The following is a 22,259-nucleotide window of genomic DNA, read 5'->3' on the forward strand; positions in this document are numbered from 1 at the left end:
CAGTTATGGTGATCAATATGGCCAAGGCCGAGATGTTGTTTCAGGGAGTCCTTGTATCTTTTCTTCGCAACTCCTCTCTTGCAGCAGCCAGTGGCAAGTTCACCATAGAGTAGGATCTTAGGGAGGCGGTGGTCCTTCATCCTTGAGACGTGCCCTGCCCATCGCAGCTGCATTCTCAGTAACATGGTCTCAATACTTGTGACAGCTGCTTGCTCTAGTACAGATGTATTGGTCACATAATCTGACCAGCGGATGTTAAGGATTGTACGGAGGCAGCGCTGATGGAAGCGTTCTAGGAGACGCAGGTGGTGGCGGTAGATGACCCATGATTCGGAGCCGTATAGGAGAGTAGACAACACTATGGTTTTGTAAACACTGATCTTGGTGCTTTTCTTTAGGTGTTTATTATGCCATACTCTTTTGTGGAGTTTTCCAAAAGCATTATATGCCTTAGCTAACCTGTTGTCTATCTCTCCGTCGATCTTACCATCTGAGGAGATGAGGCTACCAAGGTAGTTAAACTGTTGGACTGATTTGAGCTCTGATTGGTCAATGGTGATGTGGGGATGATGGGGGACTTCCTGAGGTGCAGGTTGATGGAGGACCTCTGTCTTCTTTAAGCTGACTTCCAGCCCAAAGAGCTCAACAGCATCTGCAAAGCAGGATGTTAAACGCTGCAGGGCTGCTTCTGTGTGGGCAACAAGGGCGGCGTCATCAGCATAAAGCAGCTCCCGGACAAGATGGTTTAAGGTCTTGGTGTGGGCCTTCAGTCGCCTTAGATTGAATAGGCTTCCATCAGTACGGTATCGAATGTAGATACCGTCCTGATCATCGAGGTCTGCTGTGGCCCTTTGGAGCATCATGCTAAAGAAGACGGTGAATAGGGTAGGAGTGAGAACGCAACCTTGTTTCACACCATTCTTAATTAAAAAGGGCTCAGAAAGTGTGTTGCCATATCTGACTTGGCCATGCTGATCCTCATGGAGTGAGATGATCATTTTAAGGAACTTGGGGGGACAACCGAAACGTTCCAAAATCTGCCACAGACCTTTTCTGCTCACAGTATCAAAAGCCTTGGTGAGGTCGACAAAGGTTACATAGAGACCTTTGTTCTGTTCCCTACACTTCTCTTGCAGTTGTCTGAGAACAAATACCATGTCTGTGGTGCTCCTGTTGGCTCTGAAACCACACTGACTTTCAGGTAGAATTCCTTCTGCTATAGTGGATATTAGTCTGTTCAAGAGTATTCTTGCCAGGATTTTGCCAGCAATGGAGAACAGAGTAATACCACTATAGTTTGAGCAATCTGATTTAATACCTTTCTTCTTATACAAAGTGATGATGACAGCATCACGAAGGTCTGATGGTAGTTCACCGAGCTCCCAACAGCGCACCACAAACTCGTGAAATTTGGTGTGGAGTGCAAGGCCCCCATGTTTCCAGACTTCAGGTGGAATTCCATCAACCCCAGTTGCCTTGTCGATTTATTTGTTGTATCACGATGTACATAAATTACAAATAGGGATAGACATAAGTCTTTCCAAAAGATGCTTGAACACTCCAGTATAGAAAAGATGGTGCAAGAGGTAAATAAAACACAAAGGTAGAGCAAGTAGGAGAACATCATTGATAGGACATCTTTACAGGGTACTCCCCTCCAGCATCACAAGTGTTTCACTATTTGATACATCCAATATTGGTTTTAGTAACTGCCATGATTCTGCTATCCCTCTTAAATGCCTGGTTATGGTGCAAATTGAGTACCATGGTCAAAAGGATGGAGATAATGTGGGCAGTGATGCATACCTATCAAAACCCATTAGAACTTGACGAAAGAATTTGTAAGTTATAAGTAAAAGGGGGGACTGAAACAGGAGCCAGGCCTAAAAGAGTTAACTGCGATATCTTGGCCTGCTATGAAACCTCAATACCTGTGTTGCTAGAAGAACATTTTAGGAGCACTGGTTAATATCATGGTCGTTCTGCTCACTGGACCAAAGGTCTTATTATAGAAAGAATAGGAGTAGTGCACACACAGTAATAAATTAGGTAAACTAGATGTTTGAATAAGATCTAGAAGGCCCAGAGTCAGGATTTTGCAAACTTGAAGAATTCAGGTCACCTAATTGAAGAGGTCAAATTGAGGAAGACGTCCATGGCAACCACCAGAAGGATGAAGGCTTGAGCAGAAGACCCCCAAAGTAGAAGACTGCGCATGCCGGGAAAGACTCCGCCCAGAGACTAGCCTACTTATTAATATGTATAATAAATGATGTAACCATGTATCTAAAGTGTATAAAATGGCTTGCTTTGGCACTTTCAAGTCGAACAAGTTTGTCCAGCATGAGCTGGCTTACTCCCAACGTTGAATAAACAAATACCTTGCTGTTTAAAGATAAAAAAGTCTCTGAGTAGTTTCTCGGACCGATTTTTCGGCTTCAACAGTGCACTACAGCGATTTCCCTTGGAAGCTTAGTAGCTTTCATCGGCATTTGGATTTCAGTTCCATTGAAAATATTATTTTCTGATGAGATAATGAATTCTCATTCTTTCCATAGCATAGACGTTGCATGACACTCTCCAAAAGCATATTTAGTATCAGTATAAAGAGTCACTCATTGATTATATCCCCACTAGGCTGTTCTTGCTAAAGAAGTTAATTCAGCCCCTTGGGCACTCACCAAGGGTTGTAGAGGTTCTGCTTCAAGTACCTCTAAGTTTCTCATCACTGCATAGCCTGTTGATTGTTGATGGAAGGGAACGGACAGATGCTCTCAGAACAATATGATCAAGCAATATGTCGTCTTTATTAGAAGAAAGACAGATTATATAGTGCTCATGACGCTTAGTTTCTTGTTCACACTACATTGGTTACATAAGGAAAACATGTTCTGCTGTCCACTGTTAATTGGACCACAACAGGTGGTCATAGGAGATGAGAACACCTTATTCACTTTGCCAAAACTCCTCCTTGGCATCTGGCATGAATCCACCTTTGTTCTAACTTCAGGCCCTGTAGCCATCTTAGTGGCGCAGTAATTTTTACTATCAGCATTCAACTATGCCAAGGTGAAACACACAGAAATGCAAAGAAATTGCTCACACAATTTCTATGTTACGACAGTTGATCCATTGGTGAATGGGATTAGATCCAAATTGTCTGGAGGTTGATCTTGCAGATCTTCCCAAAGGCGACTGGAGTGAAACACTACCCAAGCACAATCATGATGCAGTTCACCATCAGAGGGAACAGGCAATAAAGTTGTTGGAATCAAAACAATACATATTTTCAAAGTAATATTATCCATATGTAAAATCATTAATTCATAACGATATGCTCTTTGTGGAGGCAATGTTTGTGAAACATGTTGTTTAAGAATCATTTATACTTCAAGTGGGACATACACTGTTATTGGGTGACTCAGAACTAATAGTCTGCTCCTTTTCATGATAGTTGCTGTTGCTGCCATCACTTTAATGCAGGAATTACTCCCTGTTGCTACAGTATCTAGTTGAGTTGAGTAATAAGACACAGGACAGCAATGTAGACCTAGATTTTGAATAAGGACTCCACTAGCTACTCCTTTGTTCTCATGCAGAAATAGTTCAAAGGGCTTGGAGTAATCCGGCAATCATGGTGCCAGAACAGAAGCTAAAGTTCCTTTTATAGCTTGGGAAGTCTTTTCTGTCTCTGCATCCTGATGCATACAGCATAGGTTCCACTTCCTCTGTCTTGGTAACTTCTGTCAATGTTTTACTTAACTCCCTCAGTCCCAGTATCCAGAGTCTGCCATATCTTACCACCCCTAAGAAATGCTTGCAATTGTTTTCCTTGTTACCAGTTGAGGAACCATAGCCTGGTTACCATAGCCTGGACCAGTTCTAGGTCTAATCTTTGTCCTTTTGTTAATATAAATCCTAAATATTTTACTTCCTGATGACACAACTGAAACTTAGAACAGTGGCTAATTTCTGCTGAAGTGATACATTGACAAATAGTGTCTTTCGAACAATCTTCATATGCCTTGTTGGCAAGTAATAAATCATCTACACATTGCACAAGAACAAATTTGCCTGGTAATTTTATACAATAATTGCAGTGCAGTAAGTGCCAAAATTATCTGCAGATTCAGCAGACCTAGCTCTCTAACTCCTGAAAACCACAACAGAACTTGAAAGCATTTTCTTATTTACATTTCTTTTTTAAAATAGCAAAAGCCTTTTCCTTTCCTTTTCACTGAAGGAGCAATACAAAACATTACACAACAGAACCACTTTCTTGCTCAGGCAGTACACTCTTTGCATATCTTCCTCCTGGAAGAAAATGAAACAATGTCCCTGAAGTTAATATAAATAACATTGTTTCAAGGTTTTCTGCTGCTGTGATCATGCAATTAAACCGGGCCACAGGTGATGCTTTCCATTTATGAATAGAACTTACTAAGTTTTCTCTAGAGCAATTTCAACAGTTCTCCTTATTCTGGAAGAAGTCTTTTGCCATGCTCTTACCAATATAAATGTGCATGTATATATGCTTTTCTAAATATTTTTTAAAAGTATACACAAAATTACCACCATTATAACCACGTACTAGTCCACAGAAAATCTCATACCCTTGCAAAAAAAATAAAGCTGTATTTCAGCTGATATGTACCTTCTGGAGAACCTACTCTTGGCATGGTATTTCAAGTTTACTCCCTAAAAACAATTCAAATAGTCACAACTAAATCTGAATTCACAAAAAATATATTTTTTGCAGAAAAAAAATACACAAATTGCACACATTCTGAAGCTGAGTGTGCCTCTACATGCAGATCTCCCTGAATCCTCCTTTTTGAAGGGACTCCACATGCACATAATAGCACCATATCAGAATGAACAACTACTTAAGCTGGTGTTTTGTGCACTGTCCAGAAACGTTTCCTCTGTGCACCAATTCCCTATTTGCTAATTGCAAAAGAAGAAAATCTTTTTAAAAACCACCATAAAAAATTAAATAAACTCTTAGGTTAAAACATTTTGAAGGAGTCACCGTACATTAAAACACTGTCTATCTCCAGGAAGGTCTCTGGCCTTTTTTACCCCTAGCACCATGCTTTTGCTCATATCAGGACTGTTTTGACAGCAGATTTCACATTTGCTTACTATAGATTGCACAATTTCTGCCATTCCTATTCCTATTACTACTTTCTCCAAATGTTTTAGAAGATTTTCTGTTCCCTAATGGGTACCCTCATGTTCTCACAGAGCTAACTCCTGAAGGAGTAGGGATGGGACTTACAACCTGTCCTGTAGGTGTAACAGCCCATCCACCTCCTTTGATTTCAGCCTTAAGAGACAATTAATTGGTGCTTGCTCTCATCATACCTTGGGGTAAACTCTGACAGATTGATTTCCTTCTGCGGTATTACTGCCAGGATACGTTTTTCTGCAGTCCCTTTTGCCATTTGATCAGCAAAATGATTCCCTAATTTGGGAGTTGTTTTCCCTATTTGATGAGCTCTACAATGCATGATAGACACCTCCGTAGGTTTCAAAATACTCTGCAGGAGTGCATTGATCTGTTCAGCATGTTTGACCCCACTGCCTTGAGCAGTCAATAGCCCCCTTTCCTTCCAGATGGTTCCAAGGGCATGTACAATGCTGAATGCATATTTAGAATCAGTCCATATATTTACCTTCTTTCCTTCACTAAGTTCTAGAACTCTTGTCAGTGCAATCAGTTCAGCTTTCTGTGATGATACATCTGCTGGCAAGGCCTTTGCCTCAATTACCTTGTCCCTGTTTGTCACTGCATATCTTGTCATTTGTTTACCGTCTTGCATGAAACTGCTTCCATTAGTATACAGTTCCCAATATGGGTTTTCCAGAGGCACATCTTTCAAGTCAGGTGTGTTGGAATAGACGTCTTCGATGGTCTGCAAACAGTCATGTTCAAGAACACTGTCAGTCAATGTTGAGGACAGAAACATAGCAGGATTTACAACAGATATTGTTTTTAGGGTAACATCATCCTGTTCCAACAACACAGTTTGATACTTAAGCATTCTGCTAGGGGACAACCAGTGACTCCCCTTCTGTTCAAGTACAATTTTGACTGCATGGGGTACATACATGACTGTGCTGCCCAAGGGTGAATTTTTGGGTTTCTTAGATCAAGATAACAGTAGCTGCTACAGCTTTCAAACACCCAGGCCACCTTTGGCTAACATTGTCTAGTTGTTTTGAAAACTAAACCACAGCCCTTCGCTGGTTTCCCAGGGTCTGTGACAGTACCCTCAGAGCAACATTCAGTTGCTCATATGTGAACAACTCAAAAGGCTTAGTTAAGTCTGGTAGTCCTAATGCTGGAGCTGACATCAAAGAATGTTTCAGCTGTTTAAATGCAGCCCTGGTATCACCTGTCCATGCCACTATTCCTTCATCATCCACTTTTAGTGCTCCATATAGGGGTTTGATTAGTAACCTGTAGTTAGCTATCCACAGGCGACACCATCCTACCATTCCCAGGAAAGCCTGCATTTCTCGTATGGTGTGGGGCTCTGGAAGAAGACAGATGACTTCTTTCTGGTCTGTGCTGAGTTGTTGATATCCACGATAGATCTCAAGCCCCAAATAGATGACTATTTCCTTTGCAATCTGTACCTTTTGTTTTGAGACTCTATACCCACTTAGTCCCAAAAAGTTTAAAAGTCCTGACTTTTGGCAGCTAGTATATTGTCCACATACTGCAGGACAACTTCTTCTGGTTGCTGCCTTCTCCAGTCCTCCAGTTCTTTTGCCAGTTGGTTTCCAAATATAGTTGGGCTGTTCCTGTAGCCCTGGGGTAGAACCGCCCAGGTGAGTTGAGTTCTTCTCCCTGTCTCAGGATTTTCCCATTCAAAAGCAAAAAGTTCTTGACTGTCCTTATGCACGGGAATGCAGAAGGCATCTTTAAGATCAAGCACAGTAAACCACCCTAAATCATCTGTCCATGTGGTCAATAAAGTATAGGGGTTGGATACTACTGGGTGTATATCCCCTGTTATTTTGTTGATTGCCCTTAGATCCTGCACCAATTGATAGCTCTTACCATCAGCCTTTTTTACCGGTAGGATGGGGGTATTGTATTTGGATTCACATTCTACCAATAATCCAAATTTAAGAAACTTTTCAATTATAGGTACTAATCCCTTATGACTTTCTAGCTTCAAAGGGTATTGTTTTTGTCTTACCAGTGTTGCTCCTGGTTTGAGTGTGATGCTTACAGGTTCTGCTCGCTTGGACCTCCCAGGAAAATCACTAACCCACACTATAGGGATGACAGCACTCTCAATCTCTATGGGGATCTCGCCATGGTCCTCATGTATGAAAAAGGTAGCTGCCTTGACATATTTAGTTTTAGGAATTATGACTTTTATTCCCCTTCCCTTCCAAAATTTAATTTCGGTTCCTAATTTCTCCAATATGTCCCTGCCCAGTAAAGGCTTAGGAGAGTTTGGCATATAGAGGAATTGGTGAGTTACCCAGTGCTTTCCCAACTTGAATTTCAAAGGTTGGAAGAAAGGTCTTGTTTCACTCACCGCTGTAGCACCAATCACCTTTACAGTGTCATGACTCAGTTTCCCTTCCAAAGTGTTTAACAAGGAATATGTTTCTCCTGTATCCACCAAGAACTCAACTTCTTCTCCCTCCACCTTAACTACAACCAGAGGTTCTGCTGGGGTAGAATCCTCCGGTCCCCTTCAGTCCTCATCCTGGTCCAGTTGAGGGATTAGGTCTTTCTTTTTCTTCAAGTCTGGACACTCCTTTTTCCAATGTCCTTTCTTCTTGATCCTGACCCAGAGGGGCAGAAGTACCCTTTCTAGGTGCCTTTTTCCAATCAACCCTCTTACCATGATGGCATTTGCATTTGTGACACCCGTGGTAGTCATTGCATTTGTGATGCTCGTTGTAGGGTGCACGTGTCGCTGCTGGTCTTTATATGATAAAGAAGGATGAACACGCTCTTCTGAGATGGTGAACAAAGAGGTTTATTTCAAAATCTCGCTCCCTTTTATCTCCCAGAACCATGTGACCTCCTTAACCAATAGGGTTGTCTATTTCAGCTCATGCCTCGGTACATCCCCTCGTACCTTAGACACGCCTCCTACATCAACCCCTTCTCAATTATTTAAGAAGGTCACAAAAACAGTGCAAAAATAACAGTGCAAACAATCAGAACAGTACATTGTAAACTACGAAAGCTTGCAATGACCCAACACGTCACTTGCTCTGGCTTCTTATACTTCTATTGTAAACCTTTTAAAACTTTCTTATTTTCCTAAAGGGTAGTGCAACTTGGAGAAATAACTTTATTAACTTAAAGGTCTTAGCCCAACCATGCATAGACCTATAACCTTTATTAATCTGAGGGTTTTAAATAACTGGGAAGTTCAACTTTATTTAAGAAACAGGTTAAGCTTAGCAAAACTAAATTCTCTTAAAGTGACTCTGTGGCGGAGGTAGTGTTATTTTGTGAGGTGTTTTGTGTTTTAATGTTTGTCCAGTCAAACAACTCTCTTATTCATTCACACGCTCATTCACTGACGGCTGTCATTCCATACATCATACACACATTCATGGATTCTTTACAGACTGCTTTTTGCCACACTGGTCGTCCTTAAATGTAAACCTGAAACATAAACATAACTCTTTTATAACTTCTGTGTTACTCTGGTTCTTACTGCTGTGGTTGTGTATTTAAGTAGGGTCTTACACACCTGGAAGGAATCCATTTAAGTTTCTTTTCCTGCAGCCACACAGGTGTAGCCTCGTCCCCAAGTCACAAGATCTAACGGTCTCGTCCACTGTCCTGAAATCAAGTCTCTTACCATGACCGGTGGTTTGGGAGAGGCACAAGCCTGGGGTCTGTGTTGCTTTTCATACCTGCTTCTTTCCAGTATTGTCACAATTTAAAAAAATTGATAACATACATGGTTTTTCACAGATGTTCTTGCGGGCTACACAGATTCCCCCCCTTTTTTTGTTGTTTATCTAACATGTGTTTCAGTGTGTGATGTGCCCTTTCAATAACTGCCTGTCTGATGGGTTAGTGTGGAATGCCTGTGACGTGAGAATTTTCCTATTTGATAGGAAGTGAAGCTGATTTATTGTTAGTGTTGATCTGTTTTGGGGTACCAAGGGTTGCTAAGCAGCTAAGCCAGTGTGTTTTACACTCTTGGCCTCTTCTCCAGTGGGTGTTGTGGTGGTTATGTTTTGTGGATGTGTATCTATTTACATGTACATATTTCAATATGCCAAATTCGGAGATGTGTATATCTGTTTGCCAGATCTCATTTGCTATTAACCCTCTGGGGTTAACACCTTCCTGAGATGGCATGGGTGTGATTTTCTGACAGTCTGGGCATGACATGATGATGTCTCGAGCTTGATTAATTGTTATTTGAAATTGCCTCTTCAGAGAACGTGCATTCTGATGGAAAAATGAATGAGACAATTTTGCTTGCTCTAAGACTCTGGGTATGGTGTTAAACATTGCTGCTTTGTCAGCTTCCTGGTTCCCGTCAGCTATTGGCCCTGGCATGTCAGTGTGAGATCTTCTGTGCATTATATAGAAATCAAACCTTCTATGATTGACAAGAACCCAAATAGAACGCATTTCAAATAACAGATGAGGATTAGAGACATCTCGAAGAAACGAACATTCCAGACGTGAGACTAACCCTGCAGCATAACAAGAATCAATTACAATATTAATAGGTTGTTCAGAAAATTTCCCCAAGGCAATACGAATGGTAGCCAGTTCCAGAACCTTCACAGAACCTTGGTTCATGGTCTGTACCTCTCGTTCCCATTGTCCTGTGTTAGGGTTTACCCAAATCACTGCAACTTTTTGTGTTTTTCCCAGATGCATCTGTGAAGACCCTGAGGTCTTTCACTGGTTCATGTTTACATCTGGTTGTGGTTTTTAAAGGTAAATTAGCGATTTCTGTCCATAATCTGTGTTTAGGGAGATGGACTGAAATGTCACCATCAAAGCCTGCCAAGGCAGTCTGGAATCCTGCATCCTCAGCTAGCATCCAATCCAAGTTGTCCTTCATAGCTGGAATGAAGATGATGGCAGGATCCTTTCCGTCTAGTTCCTGCAGTCGTCCTCTACCTTTAATGACAAGCTTTGCAAACATCTCATTAGCAGTCCACACAGTTTTAGGTGGTGTGTGAGGCAGAATTAGCCACTCCAGAATTTGCAGTGGGTCTTTGTCAGTCTGATCCCACTGAAACAAAACTGCAAATGGCTGGTACCTGCTGGGAACAAGGGTCAGGCAGATTTGCAGTTCAGGATTTCTCCTTTCGCCTTGTCTGCTCTCTATTGCCTTGGTACGAATGTTTAACGCCTGCTTTGTTTCTGCTGTCAGAGACCTGTTAGACGTTAGGTTGGAGTCCCCCTTTAGCAGCTCAAATAGAGGGTATAACCCCTCTGGGGTTATGCCTAAAACAGGTTTTAACCACCTGATGACTCCCAGAAGCTTTTGCAACTCATGTAAAGTGTCTTTTACCTCGAGCTGCAGTGGCTGTGGAGAAGTTTCTGGTTGCATGATTTCCCATCCAAGATAAGTCCAGGGTTGTGATGGTTGGATCCTCTCTGAAGCAACCTGTAACCCTGCATCTTGGACAGCTTTGATTAGAGCAGTAAGAGTAAATGGCAGTTCATTCTTTGTGGTTGTGGTTATTAGTGTGTTATCTACATAATGGTGTATGATAGCTGTTTGATTTCTCGTCAGGTTGCTTTGCATTCCCTGTGGAAGGACAACCCAGCAATAGCTTTGCATGGGCTGAGCATTGTTCGAGGCCATGATGGAAAAGGCAAGCCTTGGCGCATCCTCAGGGTGTAGGAAGATGGTAAAGAAACAGTTCCTTAAATCAATTACCACTAGTGGCCAATTTGTTGGGAGCATAGTGGGTGAGGGCAGTCCAGGTTGCAACGCTTCTGTAAGCTTTATGACCGTGTTTACTGCTTTAAAGTCCTGCAGCATTCTCCACTTGTCACCTTTCTTGGGGGTGCAGAATACAGGGGTTTTTTTGGGGCTGTTTACTGGCACATTGCGTCTTGCTTCAAGCTGCTTCCTCTCTAGCTCATGAAAGTTGGTGGGAAAGAGGAGGATGGCGAGCAGCACAGCAGCAAGCAGTGCAATGCTTATGGCGAGGCCCCTGCCCCACCCACGGCACCCTTGGTACAATTCAGTCCATTCCCCGCTGTTTAGGTACTTGTGGGATGTTGCTGCTAAGGGTCTCCAAGGACAATCCCTTTGAGAGTGGTCAGGGTCACCACATCTAACACAACTCGCTCTGTGTCTGGCCTCTTCTTTTACTCCTAACTGGGCTCTTAGGGTTGTAGCAAAAGGGGTAGATTGGTGCTCCACAGAGCTAACTCTTTGGTAGGGTCAAACCAGCTCAGCAATGCTGTAGCCTTCCCTTTCAGGAAGGGTCTGCAAAGCTCCTTTACAGCCTGAGTTCGCCTTTTCAAAAGCCAATTACCCATACAGCAACTCTGGTTTTATTGTACTCTACTTGCTTGTTTAAAGCAGCTTGCAGCCAATCTAAGCATCGTGAATTTGGTTCAGTACAACCTTTTAACATTTTTGTGGGGGACAGGTTGCTATCTTGGTTTGTAGTGGGAAGGTTTTTCATGGCTTTAGGGCCTATTTGGCTATTACTCTGTACATCTCCCGGGGATAGACTGATTGGGCATCTACTGTGCTGTAATCTCCCTCTCCAGTTAATTGGTTTGTTGTTATGCCTGCTTGGGTGTCAGTTACATATTTAGCACAATTCTCCCAAAAGTCAGCTAACCAGACTGTATATTGGATGTTATTAAGAACTAGTTTCATTAGATTCTTCCAGTCACGTGGGGTGAAAAAATAGATGGAACTCAATGTCTCCAAATACTTGAAAGTATTGTTTAAGGACATGCCAGCACCTCTTACCAACTGCCTCAATTTCTCTGTAGCCTCATATGACAGAGGCTGAAATTGAGGGGGTTGACGTTGGCTAAAATCGATTGAGCATGCCTGAATATCCTTCAAGCCTCTCACTCGAAATGCCTTGTCCCGATATTGTTTCCACATGTTCACTGACCTTCCCCCATTTGCCTCCTTGCTCCCTCCTGGTGGAACCATCTTTGGTCCCTCCTCCTCATTCCCCCATGTCTCCCCCCCTGTGGTTCCAGTGAGCCCGGTTCCATGTGGGGGGGTGGTACTGGGTGGTGGAGGCGGCATGGAGGAGGGTCCTCCCTCCCGGTTGTGCCTATGGGTGGAAGAGACGGATCGGTCTCTGGTCCACATGGCAGGCAAGATGGTTGTGCCCATTCCGGGACACGCTGTGGCTGGTCATCCGCAGCGTGGGGTGGCAAATATGCTGGGTTACCTCCCTCATCGCTGTAACAGAGCCCCCTGCGTTGACCCCATGGGCTGGGATCCCGCATTTCAGGCTGTGTTCCCTCCCAGTGACTTGTGTCCCTGTGGTACTCGGCTCCCGACCCGAAGCTTAACTCACGAACGGCTCCTTTCCCTCCCCCCTTCATGCCTATGGGTTGTGCTGCTGCTAGCAGTGTGAGTGGGGAGGGGTGTGAGTTAATTGTTTCGTTTACTCGTGTGCCTTGTGGTTCAGAATGTGTCCCAGTCTTTGTTATGTATCTATATGCAACGTTACTGTTAGTGGTTGTGTAGCAATAGAGTTTATGTTTCAATGTCTTGTGAGGTTTTCATGGAGACAAAGCCTCCTATGTTTACCTTAGATCGGGGCTGTAGATACAAGTGGTTGCGGTTACTTTGTTTGGCTGCTTTTACTTTCAGTTTCTGAATCGGCTTTTTCTCTGTAGTTTTTTTTCTCTCGGCGTCTCTGCGGGGTCCCTCGGTGCGGCTGGCGGCTCTGGGCGGCGGCGGCGGGGGGGGCTTCTCGGTGCGGCGTGGCTCCGGCGGGGCTGTTCCTCGGTGGCAGTGGTGGCGGCGGCGAAGCGGCGAAAGGTTCCTTCGGGGTCTGCGTTGCTCCTGGTGGGTTTCTCCGATACACTGTCCAAGCTATGTCCAATAATTCACCTAGATCTTCCCTCTCTGACTTTTGCAGTTTTTTTCTTATATCATCTGCGGACTGACCTATGAACAGATAGACCATGTGTGCTCTTCCTGGTACTGAGTTGAGGTCCAAAGTTGTATATATTCATGCAGCCTCTTCTAACCTATTTAAGAAGTCTGTCAGGGATTCATTTCTGTCTTGCTTTACCTCGTACAATTTTGACCAATTTATTGCTGTTGGAATAGCATGTCTTATACCATACACCACCTGGTTCTGATAGTGTCTCAATCTCTCCATCTGTTCTGCTACATCTTGTAAAGGGAAATTATCATCAGTTGTCCCTTGAAGGTTTCTGGTTGCTATTCTGGCTTCGATCTGCCCTCGAGCAGCTCGTTGAACCATCTCTTTCTCTGTTTTGTCAAGTAATGTATCCATCATAGCCTCTAAATCATAACAGTCTGGATTTTGTGATTTAATGGCCCTTTCTACACTATTAGTCACCTTTTCTGGATTTTCTTTATATTCCCCAACTGAGGTCTTCCATTGTTGTAACTCAACCAGAGGAAAGGGAAACTCTATTAAAATTGGATCCTGGTTACCCATGGCTTGTCTCAAGGGGGTTTCTATAGCAGCTTCTCCCTTCTTAGTTCTGGTGTATCAAGCAACATAGTTAGGGTCGGCCAGAGCCTCACGTACCCTTTTTCCCCTTCTCTTTTCAGTTGAAACAGGCACCTTTCCCTTTGTCTCTTTTTTTATGACTGGTTCTACTAGTGCTGGCAGTAGCTCCTTCCTCCGCATAGGTAGTATCTGACTCATCCTCTGTAGAGGTATCTGAGTCTGGGTCAGCACAGTCACTTTCAATGACTTTCACAGCCAGGGAGGGAAGCAGGGGAAGCCCCTGCTTCTCCCTTCTCTTGGGGGTTGGAAGTGCCTTCCTCCCCACGGAACCAGAAGTATCCCTACAGGATTGGAGTGCGGACTCGCCTGGGTCCCCAAGAGAAAAGTGAGTTGGGAAGGTAAACCCAGCAGCTCCAAAGCCGCCTAGCGTTGCCCCCCCTCATGGAAAGGAGAAACCAGCATACACTGGGGGGACAGTTGGATAACCCTTTCTCCACCCTTAATGGTGGGGACAGAAGTAGTGTAGCCCAGAACTGGAAATGGGGAAGTCACAGTGGTGGATGTTGTGGCCTTGGAGGATTCTGGGGCAGAGATAGAGATGGTCCCACCCATCATGGTGCACCCGAGAGCACTGGTGGTGCCTGTAGTCATAGCGCCTGCATTGGTGGTGGCCCCCCCCAGGCATCTGCATTGGCAGCAGCCACAGCTTTGCCACCGCACACAGCAGTCGTCTCGCCCGCAGCTGCTGAGCCACTAGCAGCCAAAGTACCATCTGCGCAGGCCGCAGTCACAGCCCTGCCTGCAGCAGCTGCTGTGCCGTGGTGTTGGTCCTGGCCCCCTTCACTCCCTCTCGCATATTAGGAGTGAGTAACAGGTCTTCTGAAATAGGTCTGGCTGAGCAAGCAACACTTTTTACAATGTTTCCTTTTACCTCCCTCTAATGCCATGACCAAAAGTTCTACCTCTACAGGAGCCTTTTCTGGTTGGTATTCCTCTTTTCACTTTGGGCAATTTAAAAAGAGAGGGAATAACTCTGCATAAACAACTTCATTCTACCTCTCCTCTTTCCATAGGAATGACAAAAGCTGCAACACTGTTTTTACTTGCAAAGAACCAAACTTTGGCCAGATGTCCCCTCCATCTAATCTGTGCAATGGCCACAAATTTATACTTAGCCTAATTAATTCTTACCTTTTAAGAGATGCCCCATGGCCAGTTGCATGACACCAATAATGCAATATCAATGCAAGAGGAAATCTCTAAGGGATCTTTTGCTCTGTTGACTGCCCACAGCCCATATTTACAACTATTCTCAGGTAGAAAAAACAGTTGGCAAAACTTCCAGGTGCTGGACTTGAACTCACAGCTTTAGGATTACCCAGCAAGCTCTCTATACCATGCACCACCGTAGGAAGGCATATGCTACTACAATATAGGAGGGCATCAAAGAGGGCATCCCCTCTCCCCCCAAATAGCGAATGTAATGGTGCAATCCACCAATCCACCCCCCTGATGGGAAGCCAAGTGGCAGCCCCCCCCTTAAACTAGAGACAGGCCAGTCAAACCGCACCGGCCCCAGGCAAAATGCAAAGTGGAGAAAAACACCTCTGGAGCTAAGTCACACCACAAAAGTGGAATTCAAGTAGCTTCCTGCTCCCCACCAAACAAACCCCCACTCTGGTCTCTCCAGCCATATTGGGTCAAACCCTCTCCCACAGACTGTGAAAAAAACAACTGTCTTTCACAACACCAAGGGATCCCAGAAAGTCACAATTCCCAGTCCCCAAAAGAGTGGAGTATTTCACAAATACTCCAAATTTCTGGAAATAACCACATTACAGTTGCTAGTAAAAATAACCAAAAAGAGTTGTTCTTTACCTTACCTCTGTGCAAGGTCCTTAGGGCCTTGGTTTCTCAGTTCGGCACAAGAAATTCTTTGAAAAAGGTGCTGGCAGAAGAATTTCTTGTAGGATGAAATAACTCGATCCAGAGAAGTTGTAGGTTTCCACCTTTGGGTGCCAAACTGATGCCTAAAATGGAAGAAAAATTCTCCGAACAATATTAGTATAGATAGGATAGAGAGCAGCTCTTTAATGAAGGCAGTGAGGCAGCGGTGACTGTCAGAGACCTTCTGGGTTATGTGGCAGGGGCGAAGGAAAGAAAACCGAAACTGCTAGTGTCTTTTATTTTCCCCAGTTCCCGGGGGATTCCCTCTTCAGGGATCCCACCTCAGTTCTGGCAGGAACCTCCATCTTTCCCCCCCCCAAAAAACTGCATCGTGGAATGGAAAAATTCAACAAGAAAATCTAAACCACAACACAGTCTGACCTGGCACTGGTTCTGAGGAAACTTATCACTAACCAGGACCTTCATATGTCCCTGAGTCCTGTTTTCCCTTCCCAGGGTCTGATCAGTCACCTGAACCCTTCAAGATAAGGGAGAAGATCCCAAGTTGTTCAAATTATGGAAAATGAATGAATTTTCTCACATATCTCCTCATGAAGTTGCAGGTCTTTTTATTGGTATTTACCCTTCCAGGCTATGGGTATAAGGAATTAATGACAAAATCAAGCCTGCTTACTTGAGTTGCATTTGCTCATATCCTCACACAAACACCCTTCCATCCTGTCCTGGTTCTGGTCAGGACAGGGTTAATTTTTGCAGTAGCCAGGAGAGGTGGTTATTCTATACCATCTCATGTCATTGCCAGGGCAGGGAGAAGGGAGTCTCTTGCAGATGGAGTAGCGTGGTGGCAGTTTGCATATTGCTGTTTTCTGCAGGGTGAGCATTTGCATGAGAATTGTTTGCCTCTCTTGTTATTAATATTGGTGCTGTTATTGTTAGTTTTCTTATCTCATTCTTGTTTCCAGTAAATTGTTCTTATCTCAACCCATGATCTTCACCTTTTGTGCCTCCAATTCTCCTCTCCAGCCTGCCGCAGGGGGAGGGGGAGGGGAGAGTGAGCAAGCAGCACCATGTTTGGGGTGTTTCAGTGGGAACACGAAACTGGGGAACGCTAAATTGAGGAACACCAAATTGAGGAACACCATTCCCAAACTATGTACTATCCCTATGTACATGGGTAGGTTCAATGATATAAATGGGACAACACATTTTGAGTCTGGGAGGTATATGTGTGTATAGGACTGCAGGGAGAGGGAGAGAGGAGGGGTTTTTCAGCTGAGAATCTTCAAAAGCTAAAAAAACCCCCATCAGCTCAATCCCTTGGGATCTCTCTGCATATATATACTCCTCATTAGTATAGTGGTGAGTCATGCAGGAGACTGGGATTCAATTCCCTGATGGGGAGGGTGTGTTGTCTTTTCATGCAGTGGGTGAGCAATTGGCTCATGGTCGAGCACAGAGGGTAATAGTGAATGGGGTAACATCTGACTCGTGACCTGTCACTAGTGGGGTTCCGCAGGGCTCCATCTTAGGCCCTGTGCTCTTCAACATCTTCATAAATGACTTGGATGCAGGACTGGAAGGGACACTAAGCAAGTTTGCAGATGACACAAAACTGGGAGTAGCTGTTGAGTCCCTCGAAGGCAGGGAGGCCCTGCAGAGAGACCTTGACAAATTAGAGGACTGGGCAATCACCAACCATATGAAGTACAACAAGGGAAAGTGTCAGATTCTGCACCTGGGATGGGGTAATCCTGGATGTTCGTACAGACTGGGGAATGATATGCTGGAAAGCAGTGCTGCGGAAAGGGGTCTTTTGGATAAAGGCTGATGAAACATAACTGTATGTCTGTCATGGTTTAGGAATGGTATTCTCCAATTTAGTACTCCCACTAAAACCCATGTCCCACTTCCCCTCCCCCTCCAACTGGAGGCACAAAAGGCAAAGATCATGAGTTGAGATAAGAACAATTTACTGGAAAAAGCAGTGAAATAAGAAAATGAAGAGCAACAGCAACAATATTAATAACGAAAGTGTACAAAAGAGAGTGATTCACATGCAAAAAAAAATGCTCACCATGAAGTTTGTGACCTGACTACAACCATGCCGCTGATGCCAATGGGTTTTTTTTTGATTTTTAGCTTTTTGTAGATTTTAGAAGTAGCTGTAGTTTATACATTTACCTAACCCTATTACCCCATTTTGTATCTAACTTTCTAAATTCCTTTAGCTTGGTTAGACTTCCCTCAAGGTAGGTCTTCTTTCTGTTTAAGAACATTTGCACCCTGGCTTGAACAACAAGATACATCATAGTCAAAGCATCCTTCAAAACCTAGAACTTTGGAGGAGCTCCAAAGACTGGACATGCTGTGATGAAGAGGAAGATGAAGAAGAGGGGGTCCCAGAGCCCCCTAACTCAATTTCCAGAGGGGTGTGCCAGGGTCAGAACTGGGAGGATCTGGGGGGTGGATACATCTGGTATTGGATGGACAAATACCTTAAATTGCGGAACCCCCGGACACGAGTGCGCGCATCTCTGTACCCCCGTAATGGAAGGCCTTCCATTAAAACTGCTCTCTTATCTCTATACTAATTGCCTGGTGAGTCTCTTTTTGGCTCCCCATCCTTTAAGGCAACACCACCCTGACCTCTCCCTCTAAGTTCAGGACCAGCACATTGCTACCCTGACTGCTCTCTCTGCCATGTTTTCTCAACTGGAAGGAACACTTCTGCTTGGAAATAAGAGTCCCTTTCCCTCCTCCCCCAGCAATGATGTGAGGTGATATAGAATAACCTCCCTCCCAGCTACTGCAAAAATTAACCCTGTCCTGGCTGGAACCAGGACAATGTGACACCTTAGAAATGCCAGGACAAGCTACAAAGATTGGCATTTCATTTATAAAAGTCTCCTTATACTCATGACACATAGACTTGCAAATATTGGGCCTAACACGGTCATGGAACTGTAATTATATGTAGTCACTCTTCCCAGGAGGAGGGAGAAGGTCTCATCTCATTTTAAACTTGATCTTTACCTGAAGCTTTCCTAGGGTCTTCTTAGCATCTTCAAGGACAGTGCAGCTCTCTTTTCAACAAATAAATTTACATTAGTGACACCTATCATACTTTATATAAAAGTATACACTATATTAAGGGCCAAGTTCTATTCTCATGCAGCAACGTCAGTCCAGAATAACCCAGTAGAGTGATGTAATCAAATATCAAAGGCTGGTTTAACTGGAGTTATTCAGTTTGATACAGAGAACAGAATTTGGCCTGTGAGACTGTATTGGGTCTGACTGAGCTGGAGTTCATTTCCCCATAGTAACCCTCACAGTGCTGCCTTATCTATACCCACGAGTTTTTTTCCATCTTACTCTCTCCCCTGTCCGACTGGGAAGGGGAGTGATAGGGTAGCTGAGTGGGTATCTGGCATCCAGCCAAGGTCAACCCACCACAGAGATACGTTATGTGTGTCTGTGTCTTGTTCCCAAGAGGAAGAGCCACATGGGATAATCTAACTAGACTAGAGTTATCCCGCTGGATTTTCTGTAGCATGACTGGGTGCAGACTGAGCCAAAACTGTTTTCCTTGCTGTGAATTGAATTACTAATTTTTAATATACTGAGCTGTCACTGGGTATCTGTCGAAAGGCCTTGGTCCTGTGGGGGAAGAAAGACACGCGACACACACACACACTAGGATGAAGAGACACACTAGGATGAAGAGTTAGAGAGATGTCTGCCTGCTCAGCGCAGCAGGTAGCCCTTTATTAGTGTCAACTTCCACTTTTCCCACACATACACTACAAACATGTTTTTATAAAACATCCAGGAATGTAACAACTGCAGTTTGTCAAGCAGTTCCGACCTTGCATTGTCCAGCACTCAGGGCTGTTTCCATGGGAACGTGCAGTTATCTCTACTTTTCTCAAGGGAACGGTCTTACTCCCTTTAATGCCTCAAGCTCCTCTACTTCCAGGGGGCCCGGGGGTTCCATGGGCCTGCCATCTCCCCCCACAATTCCCCCGTCTGTAATTGTGCTACAAAGACTGCCCGCATCGTATCCTGCAGGGCCCTTTGCAGGAGCGATACTAAACACGGCAGCATCAGTAACACAACCACAACCATCAACACTACCAAGCATCCCATTTTGAAAAGTGAGGCTAACCAGCTAGGTATTCCCCATCTGCCAAACCAGTTTTCCAAGCCAAAAAACCCAGTGCTTTCTTTGATCTTCTGAGTTGCCGCCTGCAACTCAGCAATGCTTCTATAAATGGACATAGAGTGATCTGACAGATTCATACAACACATCCCTTCAAAGTCTTGACACCCGTATCCGTGGACTAGAAGTAAGAAATCCACGGCTGCTCTATTTTGTAAGGTTGCATGTCGGACAGAATTCATGTCAGTGGCCAGTTGGTACAATATCTGTGAAGTTTTATTGACTTGCTTCACTACCCAGCAGGCCATATTATTCAAAGTGCCTAGGGCCTTAGCTGCAGCTGCCCAAGGGAGAACTACAGAAGCAGCCACTCTCTGTCCATAATTCCAGAGCAGTATGTTATCATTACACTGTTCATTAAGGTGTACTGCCCTGCGATCTCGTTGATGGAGCAATGAGTGATTAAGCAGCAGTCTGTGAGCGGGTGTCAACAACCCCAACCTTCCAAATGTACAAGGTCCCCCTAACGGCTGTGCAGGGATTCCTGGTTAGATTCTATCTTCACACAGAAGAAACACTCCCGTAGGGAGTCGACAAGGTGCACTCACTGCTGGAGTACTCCAAGTCCGATTCTTACCGACACCAGAAGGAACTATTTCCATAGAAAGATGATTCAGGGAACACATCCCGTACCATAGACTCACCACATGCTCATTCTATGTCATAACCTACACGATGATTAAAATATACACAGTCTTTTACAAACAGTGACTCTAAAATACCTAACTTTTGAAGTGGAGTGTTAACAGACAATACATCATCCCAGCTACCAACATGATCAAGACACCCACGCACAGTATGACAGTCCCGTTTTGATAAGTCACGCCGTCGGATGACATCCTGCACCAGGAGAGATGCTTCCATGTCACCCAGAGGAACACCAACAAGACAGGTGTGAAATGGCTGCTCTGGATACGCCAGTGATGCACAAAAGGTCGTGTGGTTCAGTTCCTTCATTAGAGTCACCCAGATGTTCCGACTATGCCATGGAGTGAACTTTGACAGGTCAGGAACTGCACTAACGACTTCCAGGACTAACAGCAGGACACACATACCGCGCAGGTATTCAGCGAGGACTATTATCTGTAGAGACAAACATATCCCTTTCCCCAAGTTATCAAGTCATGTGGATCAGACCATTGACCAGAGACAAGTTCTGCATCTGCATGCTGTGCTCTGTCCTCAGCTCTCACAGGGATCACAAGATTATCAGTTTGGAGGAGGTTTTTTGCCAAGCACAGCATATTTTTCCTGAAACTCTAAAAGAAGGTAAATAAAGACAATCGCCAGAGAAGGTCAAAAGGTTTGAGACATACAGAGTTTTGTCTAGCCTAGAGACTGAGGGGGTTATCCCCTCATTCCCCCTTTCTATTCTTTAAGCAAGTGCTTCAGGGCACCATACACTCTCTCCACCATAATGTGTCCTGTAGAAGAATGTGAAATAGCCGTAACATGAGTGACCCTCTACAAAGCAAATTTGGACAGATTTACAGACATAAGACAGTTTATTGTTCATCCACACTTGAGCGGGTGCTCCAGATGTAGCAAAAGCACAACCGAAGTGTTTAATGACATCATGGTTTTTTTGTCTAGTATGTGCATTAGCAACCACCACATGGGAAAACATGTCAGTGGACACATGGACATGCTTTAAATTACCAAATTCATTGACATGAGTGTCATCCGATTGCCACATCTGTAAGCCCTTAAGGCCTCGAGGGTTAGTACCAAAATAGACAGGAGTATAGGCATTATGACAATCTGGACAAGAGTATAGGCATTACGACAATCTGGACAAGAGTATAGGCATCATGACAGTCTGGACAGGAGGCAACAGTTAAGTGAGCAATAGAATGAGTCAAGTCAAATCGACATCTGGAAGCTTCTGCACCTTGATAATAAAAAAAACTAATGAGACAAGACAGTTTGCTGGTGAATGTTAGGAACAAGTCTCAAAGCAACAGCAAAAACAAAAGCATCTGCCCAGGCATTACCCTCTGTGAAGAAACCTGGCAAAGAGATATGACTACAAACATGTAGCACAAAATAAGGAACAGACCTCTGCAAAAGAGTTCTCTAGAACTCAAACAAAACTTGAAAAATAAGACCTGGAGATGGACAATACAACACCACCTGATAGAGTTGCTGTAATAAATTAACAACGTATGCAGAATCAGTAATAACATTTAAAGACCGATTAGGAAATAACTGAAAAGCAAGAGTTACAGTTCGACGTTCCACAATTTGAGGAGAACCCCCCGATGAACAATTTGATGTTGCCATCCACATTCTGCTTTCCATGCTACCACAGTTTCACTTGTCTTCCTCGAGCTGTCTGCAAAGACTGTAAGGTCATCAAGGGGCTCTGTGCTGCGTAGTGTTTTTGTCCAATTGGAATTTCCCTAAGAAAAAACTTAAGAAGGGGATGTAAAGGTAAATGATAAAAAATTTGGCCGTG

At 44.1% G+C, this 22,259-nt stretch overlaps 1 protein-coding gene across 1 annotated transcript in view; it reads right to left on the reverse strand.

Moving 5' to 3' along the window:
* LOC116780036 (syncytin-A-like) overlaps positions 1-22,259 on the reverse strand; it is a 1,173,168-nt gene that overhangs the window by 161,264 nt on the left and 989,645 nt on the right. The window lies entirely within an intron of this gene.

The sequence above is a fragment of the Chiroxiphia lanceolata genome, chromosome W (genome assembly GCF_009829145.1).
Source record: "Chiroxiphia lanceolata isolate bChiLan1 chromosome W, bChiLan1.pri, whole genome shotgun sequence".
NCBI classification, from domain to species: domain Eukaryota; kingdom Metazoa; phylum Chordata; class Aves; order Passeriformes; family Pipridae; genus Chiroxiphia; species Chiroxiphia lanceolata.